The sequence below is a fragment of the Cetorhinus maximus genome, chromosome 6, assembly GCF_964194155.1.
Source record: "Cetorhinus maximus chromosome 6, sCetMax3.hap1.1, whole genome shotgun sequence".
NCBI classification, from domain to species: Eukaryota; Metazoa; Chordata; class Chondrichthyes; order Lamniformes; family Cetorhinidae; genus Cetorhinus; species Cetorhinus maximus.
This window is the reverse complement of record NC_135884.1, coordinates 64908445-64923651: the sequence shown is the minus strand read 5'-3', so window position 1 is coordinate 64923651 and position 15207 is coordinate 64908445. Positions and strand designations below refer to the sequence as shown.

Here is a 15207-nt window from a genome sequence, read left to right as displayed (position 1 = left end):
ACATTGTGCAATCATCAGCCGCCCTACTTCTGAAGCAGCTGAAGATGGTTGGGCCAAGGACTCTACCCTGAGGAACTCCTGCAGTGATGTCCTGGAGCTGAGATGACTGACCTCCAAAAACCACAATAATCTTCCTTTGTGCTAGCTTTAACTCCAACCAGTGGAGTTTTCCCCCAGATTCCCATTGACTCCAGTTTTGCTAGGGCTCCTTGATGCCACACTCGGCCAAATGCGGCCTTGATATCAAGGGCAGTCACTCTCACCTCAGGAGTTCAGCTATTCTGTCCATGTAATGAGGTCCAGGGCTGAGTGGCCCTGGTGGAACCCAAACTGGGCATCAGTGAGCAGGTTATTGCTAAGCAAGTGTAGCTCGATAGCACTGTTGATGACCCCTTCCATTACTTTACTGATGATCAAGAGTAGACTGATGGGGCGGTAATCGGTCGGGTTGGATTTGTCCTGCTTTTTGTGTACAGGACATTGTCACAACTCACTGGGGATAGTGCGCTGTAATCTCAAGCCCCACTGTTCCCCGAGCCGCAACAAGTGTGAAGAAGTTTGATCAAACTACCAGATTGCCCCAATTCTACCTAACTGTTTAATTTAGGTTAACAGAATATGAGCACCAGGTTTGTAAACTTAATAAGTAAATAACTGTTTATTGAACAAACTGTCGTTAACCATGGCAAAAGAAAGATGAGCTGCTAATTTCCAACACTATAACTTAAACTCCATCCCCTTTTTAAATCTCTACACACACATACAAGTCACATAAGACACACAAAAACATAGATATTAAGGATGGGATAAAAAGTCAATGGCACCAATTCCAGAATACAGGATTCGATGGGTTGATTTTGATCGATGTCTTCCAAATTCCTTTCAGTTTTTGTTGATGACACGAGGTGGTCTTCCAGCACTTCCAGTATTTAGTTCACCGGTTGAGCACTTGCCTTTCAATGTCTCTGACAGTGATTCTCCCCTTTGCCTCTTGACAAGGGTTTTCAGAGAGAGAGCAAGTTATAGAGATATGAGGAGAAAAGAAAAGCTAGCCGTTTTGTGTAATTACTGGAATCTTCCACACACTGGAGAAAGGGGTTTTAGGTCTTGTTCCTTTCAGGCTAGGAGCCATTCAGCTGCTCTGCTCTTCACACAAACCCTGGTCACGAGCCCATTAAAATGCTGTTGTCAGGCAGTTCCCTGGGTCCAGGACTCCCTTCTGGCACCATCCTGTCTTTCATGGTACATTCTGTTCCAGGACTGCAACATTGTATATATCTCTCATCCTGATCCAGTAAACATGTCTTTCAACCTGCAGCCATTGTAATTTTAATTCACAGTCCAACAGAAATAACAAGATATGTTCCTTAATACATACCTCGGCAATTTTCCACGTAGATGCCAGTGTTGTAGCTGTGCTGGAACAGCTTGGCTAGGGGCGCGGCAAGTTCTGGAGCACAAGTCTTCAGTACTATTGCTGGAATACTGTCAGGGCCCATAGCTTTTGCAGCATCCAGTGACTTCAGCTGTTTCTCAATATTATGTGGAGTGAATTCAATTGGCTGAAGACTGTGATGCTGGGGACCTCCGGAGGAGGCCGAGGTGGACTACCCACTCGGCACTTTTGGCTGAAGATTGTAGCAAATGCTTCAGCCTTATCATTTGCACTGATGTGCTGGGCTCCCCCATCATTGAGGATGGGGATATTTGTGGAGCCTCCTCCTCCAGTGAGTTGTTTAATTGTCCACTACCATTCATGACTGGATGTGGCAGGGCTGCAGAGCTTAGTTGGTTGTGGGATCGCTTAGCTTTGTTGATCACTTGCTGTTTTATGCTGTTTGGCATGCAAGTAGTCCTGTGTTATAGCTTCATTAGGTAGAAACCTCATTTTTAGGTGTACCTGTCGCTGCTCCTGGCATGCCCTTTTGCACTCTTCATTGAACCAGGATTGATCCCCTGACTTGATGGCAATGATAGAATGGGGAATATGCCGAGCCATGAGGTTACAGATTATGTTCGAGTACAATTCTGCTGCTGCTGATGGTCAAAGCGCCTCACGGACGCTCAGTCTTGAGTTGCTAGATCTGTTCGAAATTTATCCCATTTAGCATGGTGGTAGTGCCACACAACATGATGGAGAGTATCCTCAATGTGAAGGCGGGACTTCATCTGCACAACAACTGTGTGGTGGTCACTTGTACTGATACTGTCGTGGGCAGATGCATCTGTGGCAGACAGGTTGGTGTGGATGAGGTCAAGTATGTTTTTCCCTCTTGTTGGTTCCCTCAACACCTGCTGCAGAATCAATCTAGCAGCTATGTCCTTTAGGACTCGGCCAACACGGTCAGTGGTGGTGCCACCAAGCCACTCTTGATGATGGACAATGAAGTCCTCCACCCAGAGTACATTCTGCGCCCTTGCCACCCTCAGTGCTTCCTCCAAGTGGTGTTCAATATGGAGGAGCACTGATTCATCAGCTGAGGGAGGGTGGTACGTGGTAATCAGCAGGAGGTTTCCTTGCCCATGTTTGATCTGATGCTATGAGGCTTCATGGGGTCTGGAGTCAATGTTGAAGACTTCAGGGCAACTCCCTCTCAACTGTATACCACAGTTCCGCCACCTCTGCTGGGTCTGTCCTGCCAATGGGACAGGGACGGTTATGGTGGTGTCTGGGACATTGTCTGTAAGGTATGATTCCATGAGGATGACTCTGTCAGGCTGTTGCTTGACTAGTCTGTGAGACAGCTCTCCCAATTTTGGCACTAGCCCCCAGATATTAGTAAGGAGGGCTTTGCAGGATAGACAGAGCTGAGTTTACTGTTGTCGTTTCCAGTGCCTAGGACGATGCCAGGTGGTCCGTCTGGTTTGATTCCTTTTTTGAGGCTTTGTAGTGGCTTGACACAAATGAGTGGCTTGCTTGGTCATTTCAGAGGGTATATAAGAGTCAACCACATTGACTCAGACATTTACAACACAGAAGGGGGCCATTTAGCCCATCGTGTCCGCATCGGTCAACAAAGATCTGACTACACTAAACCCATTTTCCAGCGCTTGGCCCATAGCCCTGGAGGCTATGGCAACGCAAGTGAATATCTAAATACTTCTTAAATGTTACGAGTGTTTCTGACTCAACCATCCTTTCAGGCAGTGAGTTCCAGACTCCCACCACCATCTGGGTGAAAACATTTCTACTCAACTCCCCTCTTATCCTTCTACCTCTTACCTTCAATCTACGCCCCCTGGTTATTGACCCCTCTACTAATGAAAAAGTGCCTTCCTATCCACCCTATCTATGCCCCTCAATCTTATACACCTCTATCAGGTCCCCCTCAACCTTCGCTGCTCCAAGGAAAACAACCCCAGCCTATCCAATCTTTCCTCATAGCTCAGACCCTCAAGCCCAGGCAGCATCCTGGTAAAATATGTAGCTTCCAGACACACAAATGTGCCACACTGCGAGCCCAGCTGACTAAATCTTAAATTGGTTGTCAGTGTAATTCTTAGCACGCTGAGGATTATTTAGCAAACGTTGTCCAATAGCAGCATTACATCTAATGTTGGACACTGTGTTTTGAATTTTGTAAGCACCGGCTGGTTGGGTATGGCCTGTAACTTGCACGTTGCGAACAGCGGCTGGGAGGTGCTGTTTTATATGATTCGCCGGTCTTTGGGACGTACGGCCTATATACCTAGGATCACACTGACGCCGAAATTCATATACCACTTTACTAATTTATGTGATAGGCAGAACGTCTTTTGGGCTTGACAGCAGCAACCTGTTTATGGCGAATACCACTCGTGTTGCTGCTGCATAGTAGCAGCGTGAAACAGCTAGCTTCGCCTGATGCTCAAATTTTTGAGATACCTTGCCCTTCTAGGATAATCTGAGGTAGACTTGTTACTTTTCGGGGCCGAAAGATTGGCCTTATCGGCAACCTTGTAAATAGGGCCCAAGCCATTTGCTCACCATGCAAGCTTGATGCTGAAGTAGAGTGCATCAAAGGCATCCTGTGGGATAATGGCTACCCTGAAGACATCATTTTGTGCTGTATATCACACAAATTCATGAATGGATCTTTTGGCCCTGAAAAATGCCCTGTCTACCTCAGATTCCCCTGGAAGGGCAAGGTATCTCAAAATTTGAGCAACAGGTGAAGCTAGCTGTTTCATAGTGCTACTATGCGGTAGCAACACAAGTGGTATTCGCCACCAACACAATGCTGCCGTCAAGCCAAAAAGACGTTCTGCCTATCACACAAATGAGTAATGTGGTATATGAATTTCAGTGCCAGTGTGATGCTAGGTATGTAGGCTGTACATCCCAAACACTGGCAAATCGTATCAAACAGCATGTCCCGACCACTGTTCACAACAGGCAAGGTACAGACCGTACCCAATCAGTCTGTGCTTACAAAGCTCAAAATACAGTGTCTAACATTAGATGTGATTCTGCGATTGGGCAACATTTGCTAAGTACTCCTCAGTGTGCTAAGAAATACGCTGACAACTAATTTAAGATTGTCAGTCGGGCTTGCAGTGTGGTGCATTTGCGAATTCTGGAAGCTATGTATATTAATACAGATGGCCCTGTTCTCTGCAGACAGAAAGAACAAGTACACACATTGTCCCTGTTTCAGCTAAACAAAATAAGCGACAGCCATTGACTGACTCATTCCTCGGGCAAAGCCTTGACCAATCAGGGTCGAGCTGCCTGGTTTAAATTTCAAAATGTTTGGCAGTTAACTGTCAGTCATCATCAATTGGTGCATTCTCCATGACAACACCTCTACCAGAATCCACTCGCCAACCAATCAGCACTCTCTTCTCATATAGTATAAATGGCAGTTTTCCCCTTATATTGGTATTCTTGCAAGTGTCCCGCTGAGTGCAATACGAAAAATTTCAACATCTCTCTTTCAGCAATATTCAAGTTCTGTACTACCAAGAAATTTATTTTTTGCATTACAAAATATACCTTATTATCTTAATCTGCAGTTTTACTAATACAGCTGAAAATGGGTTTATCACAAAAATAGGCATTTTAAATCAAAATGGAAATACTCTGCAGGACGGGTAGCATCAGTGAAGAGAGGAAAAGAGTTAACATTTCAAGTTGAATATGACTCTTCTGACACACTGTTTTTATTTCAGATTTCCAGCATCCGCAGTATTTTGTGCTTACATTTTTAATCAGTGTCTGGCCCATTGCCTGTGAGCAACCCAATTTTAAATAACCGAAAAATGACTTTTAAAAAAATGAAACAAACCATTTACTACTTTTATTGGAGTACAATTGTCAGTTTCTTAGTCAAATAAAATGCTAGTTGATAAAAAATGCCTATTTGTGACTTTAGCCTCTAAAATAAGCAACTTAATTTTAAGAATCCTCTTCAAAGCCGACAAACAGGTACAATGAATGGAAACTCCCAATGGTGATTAATTTGAATTGGGGTGGGGGTTGTGGTCAATTTTGTGCACGGGTCAGTTTTCAGCACAACATTCTTTTAAACCACATCCAAAAGAATGGCTGATTGAAAACTCCAAGTCAATGTTGCAATGTAGGAAACACAGCAGCAAATTGACACACAGCAAGGACCCACACACAGAAACGTGATTAAGGCCAGATCATCTATGTTTCCAGCGATAAAAGCAAAATACTGTGGATGCTGGAAATCTGAAACAAAAACAAAAATTGCTGGAAAAACTCAGCAGGTCTGACAGCATCTGTGGAGAGAAAGACAGAGTTAACATTTTTCCAGTGATATCGGTTGAGGGACAAATATTGATGAGGACACTGGAAAAAACTCATGTGCTTAATCTCGCTTGACAAGTTGTTCTTAATACCAACTTATCCTTTTCCTGATTTATCATTGCTAGCTTCCTATTAATCCTAAAATCCCTCCAGTTGTTTCATGTCCCAAAGCCAATATTGATCTGCACCTGCCATTTACTGCTGCTCCTTTCTCATTGTCTAGGTTGCTTTGCAGCATGTCCACATCATCCACAAATAATTACTTATTTTGATGACATTTCCAAACGTTTGAGATAAAGCTACCAAAACCTTCTTCCAAATCATTTATGTAAATGCTGGAACAGTACACGTCCCAACACTGGTCTTACTCATTGTACCCCTTCATTGAACTGTACACAGACTCGTGGGGTTGGGTGGGGAGTGGATTTTAACTTCCCAGGGAGGGCTGGGTTTAAAAATAATTAAAAAGGACATCTCAACTCCAACCCGCCCATCTACTGGAGGTGGGTTATGGGGTGGAGAAGGTTTGGTCACTAAATTTTTTTAATGAGGCTGCATGTCTCCACTTCAAATAAAATTTCCTTTGTAATTCCTGCAGGCAAGATTTCCTGGGCCCTAGGAAAACCCAGCAGCTGAATAAAGGCGGGAAGGGACAAATCCATCAGATAAATGTCTTTACAACACTGCTTGTGCATAGCAGAAGCACACCTCACCCAACACTCCCCAAACCCAATATGTTTAACTGTATACAGCCCTCGATCTACCGACTCCCCATCACACCACACCGCGCCCCCATATCCATCCCACAATGCTGGAGTTACCTCTGATCTGCTCCTGGTTGTTATCCAGTCTGCCAAGCTATAAATCTGCTAAAAAAAACGTGAACAAGTCCTTCCACTGAATTCCACAGAACCCTCAGGAAAGCTTTACTTCCGAGATTCCCTTCTGCATATCCTCGCACCTCTCCTCCCCGCTCAACCCCTGCTCCATTCTGGCTCTGGAATTATCATTGAGCCTCTGTTCCACCCAGTCATGGTGTGACCCAGTGCAGCACACTGCCATCAATACCATGCCTCCTAATGTTCTGTGCTAGTTTTAAAGAGCACCTTATCAAAAGATTTATTAAAATTCAACTGAACTTCAAATATTATCACTCAATTTATCTCTCATTACTTTATTGAAAAATTCTATTCAATTTCCTGTTGCAAATTCAGAATATTACTTGCCAATATTTTACCAGTTTGTCCTTGACAATCTATTCAAGCATTTTCCCACGCACCACCATGGACTAATTTATCTGCGGATCCCAAGATCACTTCATGAACAATGAATAACATTCTTCATTCTCAGCAGGTCTAGCAGCATCCAGGGAGAGAGAAAAACAGAGTTAATGTTTCAGGTCTGTGAGCTATACTCAGGGTTTTAATGAATGGTCTCCATAGGTGTTTCCAAGCCTGCTCAGTATTTCCAGCAGTTTTGTGCTTATTTCAAATTTTCAGCCTTTGCTATATTTTGCTTTTGTATTCTCCACGCCTCTGGTACCATCTCCTTATTTCATCTGAATGTTTGAATAAGGAGTTCTTCCAGTCTTCAAGAACTCTACGTTGAGTCCCATCTAGCCCAGATGTTTATTCACTTGGGTCTTATTCAAGCATGTAGCCACCAGTTCTGCAGTGAAGCTAACTGTATACTACATGTCATTCCGACTAATTTAGAACACCCACTTTGCTACAGTCCCGTTACTATACCACTTCCTTCTACATGGCAAGGAAAACAAAGGCTTCAATTTCTTAAGTATGTGCACTGTTTCACTTTTCAGGACCTGATCTTGCAGTTTTTGGTTACCTTTTGCTCTGAGTGTACTTTCCAGAAAGCTTTCCAATTATTTGTCCTAATTTCCATGGCAATTTTAAATTCATATCCTGCTTAATCTAGCTGTTATTCATTTCTGCTGCAGGCCAGTTTTCTGTTTTTATTCATTTGTTCATGGGACACGGGAGGTATTGGCAAAGCCAGTATTTATTGCTCATCAGGAGGTGGTGATGAGCCAATCTCTTTATCACTGCAGTTCGTGTAGTATAGGACTGTGTACTAGTTATAACTCGTTAAATTAACAAGTGGGCTGTTGAGTTGAGTGGTCAGGTGATACCCGAGGATGCTTTTCCTTTGATTTTTCATCCTCACAAATAGGCAGAGATGCTGTTAGGGAAGGGGGTTCCAGGATTTTGAACCAGCAGCAATGAAAGAGCAGCGATATCAAAATAGTTAGGATAGTACGTAACTTGGAAGGGAACTTGCAGATGGTGGTGCTCCATGCGTCGGCTGCCCTTGTTCTTCTAGGTGGTAAAGATTGCAGGTTTAGAAGATGATGTGGAAGGAGACTTGGTGTGCTGCTGCAGTGCATCTTGTAGATGGTACACACTGCTGCCATTGTGTGCTGGTGATGGAGCAAGTGAATGTTTAAGGTGAGGGATGGGGCGTCAATCAAATGGGTTGCTTAATCCTGGACAATCCAGGATAAATTGTTGATCATTTTGAGCATTTTTCAACTCCATTCATCCAGGCAACTGGAGGGTTTTCCATCATACTCCTGGCTTGTGCCTTGTAGACGTTGGAAAGGCTTGGGAAATTTCAAGGTGAATCACTTGACACAGAATTCCCAGCCCCTGACCTGCTCTTGTAGCCACAGTAATTATATGGCTTGTCCAGTTGCATTCTGGTCAATGGTGACCCCAGGATGTTGACGGTGGAGAATTCAGTGTTGATATTGAATGCCATGGGGAAGTAATTAGATACTCTTGCTATATATGGTCATTACCTTAAACTTATACAATGTATATAATACTTGTCACTTATCAGCCCAAACCTGAATGTTGTCCAAGTCTTGTTGCACGCAGGCACAAATTGCTTCACTATGTGAGGATTGAATTAAGCAATGTGCAATCATCAGTGAACATCCTTCTTTTGACCTTATGATAGAGGGAAGGTCATTGATGAAGCAGCTGAAGATGGTTGGGCCCAGAACACTACCCTGAGGAACTCCTGCAGTGATGTCCTGGAACTGAGATGATTGGCCTCCAACAACCATAACCATCTTCCTTTGTGCTAGGTATGACTTCAACCAGAGGAGAGATTTCTTTCCGATTCCCATGGACTTCAATTTTACTACCATACTCAGTTAAATGTTGTCTTGATGTCAAGGAGGTCTTGTGGCGCAACGGGTAGGTCCCTGACTCTGAGCCAGAAGCTCCAGGTTTGAGTCAACCTGCAAAATCCTTCCAATTTGCTTATGACAGGCGGTAAGAGCGGGAGAGTCTCCTAGTCAGCCAGAAGCATGTGTTAGCTGCAGGTGCAACAGCCTCCCCACGTTAAAAGACTCCACAAACAAGCTCTTAACATGGACTGTACTCAGTGGAAAGCATCCTCCTCGCTTCAAGGGACTGCTGATAATGATGATGTCAAGGGCAATCACTCTCACCTCACCTGTGGAATTCAGTTCTGAAAAAGAGTCATATTGGACTCAAAGCATTAACTCTTTTTCTCTCCACAGGTGCTGCCGGGCCTGCTGAGTTTTTTCAGCACTTTCCGTTTATTTCTGGAATTCGGTTTTTTGTCCATGTTTGTACCAAAGCTATAGTGAGGTCTGGAGTTAAGTGATCCTGGTGGAACCCAAATTGAGCATCGGTGAGTAGGTTATTGATGTGTAATTGCCGCTTGATAGGACTTTCAACCACATCCTCCATCACTTTGAGTGTAGACTGATGGGGCTATTGTTGATACTCTTTCGAGTTATCAACAGTCACAGATTGTAACTCTTTTGAGCACAATCACAGTTCTTGGTTTCCGGGAGTGGGACATGAACCCACAACCCTCTGATTCAAAGGCGAGGGTGCTATGAACTGAGCCACAGCTGACACCTCTAAAAGCCTACTGCACCTGGTATTCCCAGGCGGTCTCCCATCCAAGTACTAACCAGGCCTGAGTCTGCTTAGCTTCCGAGATCAGACGAGATCGGGCGTTTTCAGACTAGTATGGCCGTAGGCGGCTATTGTTGATAGTGCCCTCCATCACTTTGGAAATTGAGAGCTAGCTGATAGGCAGCAGTTAATCAGATTGGATTTGTCCTGCTTTTTGTAGCCTGAATTTCTCTGGGTAGAACTAAATGAGGGAAACAAAGGGAAATGACTGATGGGAATTTTACTATGTACTGTTGGACCCGAATCAGCTATTTTGCAGGGAGGTAAGAGAAGCATCCAAGAAGGATAATGCTATAATAATGGGGGATTTTAAGCAGGATATTGAGTGATATTTGGATAATGGTATGACTGAAATAAGTTAAAAGAATCAGAGAGCAGACAAGAAAAGCAGGCTGTTGAGATTTGGAATGTACTCCCTAATAGGATAGGAGAAGTGGATTAAATAATATCTTTCAATAGGGAATTAGATATATACTTGAAAAGAGAAAATTTGCTGGACTATTTGGAAGAAGTGGACTAGTTGGCCTAAATGAAGAGCTCTTTCAAAGGGCCGGCACAGGTACAATGCTCCAAATAACATCCATTTCTGTTACATTCTCTGAATTTCTGGCATCTGGTAAAGCGCCACAAAAATATAATGGTCTCAAGCTGTTGTTACTCCTTTCATTACCTAGGACCTATAAAACCTGATCCCCTGCCACTCCTTTCCACCATAGGAATTCTTAGAATGTTCTGGAATTGACTAGAAATGAGACTGTGTACATTGTACATGACTAATGCTCACCAATAACGTGCCTGTTATGTCGGAATGGCAGGGGATCAGGTTTTATAGGTCCTAGTAATGAAAGGAGTAACAACAGCTTTAGACCGTTACATTTTTGGAAAGACAGATAATAGGAGGCCGTGGGTGCAGTTAAGAGCAGAATAGGACATGGATAACAGTAGGCAGGCTGATGGCTAAATGGAAGTCATGGAAAGATAATTGAAAGTGCTCTATATAACTTGTAGGCATTGAAATGTGTGCAGAATGTACTTTGTGTGGGGAGAATTTAGTGTCCATTAGCAAGGCTTGGTAGCACCACTATTGCCTGAGCTGGCTAAGTCCTGAAAGACACAGCTGTCAGACTGGGCCTGTGGCAGATGGTGAGAGAACTAACAGGATGGAAAATCCTACTTGATCTTGTCCTCACTGACCGACCTAACAGATGCATCTGTCCATGAAGGTATTGGTAGAAGTGACCACTGCACAGTCTTTGTGGCGACAAAGTCCTGTCATCACACATCATGTCGTGTGGCTGGACCACCGTGCTAAATGGGCCAGACTCAGAAGAGAGAGAGCAGCTCAAAACTGGGCATTCAATGAGACACTGTGAACCATCAGTAGTAGCAGAATTTTAGTCCACCCCAACCTATAAACAGCATATCCCTCACCTCTACCATTACAATCAAGTCAGGCGTCCATCTCTGGTTCAATGAGGAGTGAAGGAATGCCAGGAGCAACATGAGGCATATCTAAAAATGAGATACCAAACTGGTGAAGCTAAAATATTAAACAGCGGAAGCAGCATATTATACACAGAGTAAATCGATCCCACAACCAACAGATCAGATCAAAGCTCTGCAGCCCTCCACACCTAGTTGTGAATGGTGGTGAATAGTTAAACCATGGGAGGAGGAGGCTCCATGAACATCCTCACTCTCAATATGGGAGAGCCCAGCACCTGAGTGCAAAAGAAAGGCTGAAGCATTTGCAACTATCATCAGCCAGAAACCAGGAATGAATGATCAGGTCCCCAATATCAACCAAACGGATTCAGTCACTGTGATGCCAAGAATACTCTGGATGCAGCAAAGGCTATGGGCTCCAACAACAGCCTGACTGTAGTGCAGAGAGCATAGGCTAGCCACACCCCCTAGTCAAGCTGTTCCAGCACAGCTGCAACACTGGCATCTACCTGACAAAGTAGAAAATTGCCCAGTTATGTCCTGTCCACAAAAAGCAGGACAAATCCAATCCAGAGACCCAGGGGACTCAGGTTCGAATCCCACCATGGCAGGTGGTGAGATTCGAATTCAAAAGTCTGGTTCACTAATGTCCTACGGGGAAGGAAACTTTCCGTCCTTACCTGGTCTGGCCAGATCGACAGCAATGCAGTTGATGTAGCCACATCCCATGAATGAATAAAAAAACTCACTCACCCTCACCCACTCACCAACCCTCACACTCACTCACCCACCCACAGGAAAGTGTGGTAAGCGTGCGCACCAAGTCTCTCTCTCTCTACCTTCAAATACTCGCAGTTTTCTCCCATATTTGATGCTGCATGGGAGGAAAACAGGCTGTGATTGGAGAAGCAGGCCCCTGAAGAAATCTTTAAATACACTGAGACGTCTAACTGGCATCTTCACTAATCATTCCGGGGGCCACATGGGTCGCGGGCTGGACAAAGCATGATAGATGGACTTCACACATCAGCAACATCTTAGCAGAGAAGGGAGAGAGAATGAAAAACCGTTATCATTAATATTGGAAAAAGTTTGAGTGGTCTTCAAGTGTCTTCACCTCAGGAGCCCCAAAGCGCTTCACAGTCAATTAATTCCTTTTTAAGTGTAGTCACTAATGTAATGTAGGAAATGCAGCAGCCAATTTGCACACAGCAAGGTCCCACAAAAGGCAACGTGATAAATAGCCAGATAATCTGTGTTACTGGTGTTGGACGAAGGATGAATATTGACCAGGACATCAGGGAGAGCTCCCATGCATTGTCCAAAATCAAATCCTATGAGTTTTTTTTTACATCTGCCTGAGACTGCAGGCAGAACCACGAAGGTTTAAAGGTTAAAATAAACACGGCTAAACTATAACTGGAGATTAGCAAAAACTTTGTACCCCCTTTCGAAATGCAGTGCGTATGTAGAGTAAAACCAGTCAAGATTGAATCATCTTGGCTGCATTCACACTGTAATTGCAGCACTGGTGTGAAGCAGTTTAATTTAGCACTCTACTGCTGTATGGTAAATGCAGCCTAAATCCAGAGTCCAGACCCTGCAGAACTGTGGAGAAGGGCTCCTTGCAGGAGCAATTTGCTTTCCTTCAGAGTCAGTTTAGTTTTAACATTTGATTATTACAGAATTCTTACGGTTTAGGAGGCCTTTCAGCCCATCGTGTCTGCACCGGCTCTTTGAGCATTTTAACTTAGTGCCAATCTCCTGCCTTTTCCCTATAACCCTGCACATTGGGTGATTATTTAGACAGAAACAATGCCCTCTTGAATGCCTCAATTGAACCTCCCTCCACCACACTTCCAGGCTGTGCATTCCAAACCCTAACTACTCGCTGTGTGAAAAAGTTTTTTCTCACCTCACATGACAGTGTTGTGGGAAACCAAGGCCAATTTATACTAACACTAAACTTCCTGCTTGAATGCACTCTTAAAGAAAGATAAATATTTGCATTTAAATAGCATCTTATCACAGTCCCAAGGCATCCCAAAGCACTTCACAGCCAAAGAGATAATTTGGAAGTGTAGTGACTGTTAATAAGTGGAAAAACACACCAACCAATTTGCAGCAAGGCCTACAAATAACAAAATGGTAATAAGGAGAGATATTGACTGAGGTGATCATATATTAAATGGGGCATGCAAGATCTTGCACTGTTGGGCCAGAGAAGGGCAGCATGTCAGGGTTGGATAGTGAAGAACAAAAACAAAAATACCTCGAAAAACTCAGCAGGTCTGACAGCATCTGTGGAGAGGGATACAGCTGACGTTTCGAGTCCATATGACCCTTCATCAGAACTAAGACATACAGAAATGAGATGAAATATAAGATGGTAGAAGGGGGTAGCACAGGAGAGCTCGATAGAGGGCCAGTGATAGGTGGAGGCCAAGAAGAGACTGCCAAAGATGTCATAGACAAAAGGAGAAAGGGGTGTTGACGGTGGTGATATGGGTTAAAAGGTGGAGATGAAACAATAGATCGAAATAAATTTAAAAATAGGAGGGAAAAGAAAAAAATATAGTTGTAAAAAAATTATAAATTATTGGAAAAGGGGGGATAGGCACCTTTTAGCCAGAAGACCTACTTACTGCCTAATGAATTAATTTTAACCTATAAGCATCTGTACTTTCAATTTTTAATAGGAAATAACAAAAAAATCTAACATGGGGTTAGCTAAAGAAAAAAGCACAGCATTTCTAAAGTGCCTTTCACAATCTCAGGATTTCCCAAAAAGCATTACAGCGAATTAAGTCCTCTTAACACGTAGTCACTGTTGTAATGTAAGCAACAAAGAAGCCAATTAGTACTCAACAACCCATTGGTACACAGCAAGTACCCACAAACAGTAATTGAATAAGTGTTCATAAATCCGTTTTACTGATGTTGAGGGCGAAATATTGGCGAGGATGCCAGAGAGAACTCTCCTGCTCTTCTTTGAAATAGTATCATTGGATCTTGTACGTTCACCTAAGAGGGCAAATCATGCAACAATTTAACATCTTGTCTTAAAATCACAACCTTTGACAGTGCAGCACTCCCTCAGTACTGTGCTGGAGCATCCAGATAGATTTTGTGCTAAGGTCTCTGCAATGGGACTTGAACCCACAAACTTCTGACTTAGAGACAAGAGCATTACCAATGACCTACAGCTAAGTCAACACAGTAAGGATGCTGAAACCCATAGGTGCTTACCCATTTCTTCTTAAAAAACCTCTGCAGCTCCCCAATGGTCAACTGAGTAAAGGCGCCACCTAGAGATGCCAGTCATCTGCATTTCAAGCGCATGTTCACGTTTGCTTTTGCATCCAAAAAAGATATACAAAACTCCCACAATGTGCCTAGATCATCCCATGATCTCCCTCCAATACCTTGGGGGGAGGGAGGCTGCATCAGTGGCTCAATGATCAAACAACAATGTAGCACAGAGGCAATGAAAGTAAATTAAAGGGTATTGAGTAGGTTTTTTGCAGTAATGTGGCACAACAAATTGAGCAATCAAGGTTGAGGCCAGGTTGAGACCCAAGTACTCCACACAGTTCACAAGCAGACCAGACAAGGAAATAAGTAGCTATCTGGATTGGAGTCTTTGTTCCTAGGTATCCTACCTCAGTATTGGCTAAGAAAAACAGCAACTGATATTGCAGATTACAGCAATAAGCCCTAGGAGCCAGAGTGAGCCATATAGTCCTCCTGGCATTTCTTTGACAGCTCTAAGCTCAGTGAAAAAGAGTAACTGAAAATAAGCAAAAAGCAAGACTTGGTTGCTGGGAAGTGGAAAACATCTGTTGCATCTCAGGCCAGATGTGACATGCAAACATGCTTTCCCCAGGCAGCAGAAATTGGATCCACATATCTTTGTGTTGATCTCTCAGGAAGTTTGGTGATTATACAAAAAAAACATAGTTCAGCAGGGATTGGTCTTTGCTTCAATGCGAAGGTTCCTGCAATTGTTGTAAACATGTTAACAAGATGTGA

The 15207-nt window shown here is 43.6% G+C and overlaps 1 protein-coding gene and 1 non-coding gene across 2 annotated transcripts in view; both read right to left on the bottom strand.

Annotated features, from left to right (window-relative positions):
* The window catches only part of rad18 (RAD18 E3 ubiquitin protein ligase), a 277327-nt gene that overhangs the window by 117878 nt on the left and 144242 nt on the right, over positions 1 to 15207 (bottom strand). The gene's annotated exons all lie outside the window — the stretch shown is intronic.
* LOC144682322 (5S ribosomal RNA) lies at positions 9677 to 9795 on the bottom strand. Its single transcript, XR_013576980.1, has one exon. It is a non-coding gene; the product is annotated as a 5S ribosomal RNA (ribosomal RNA).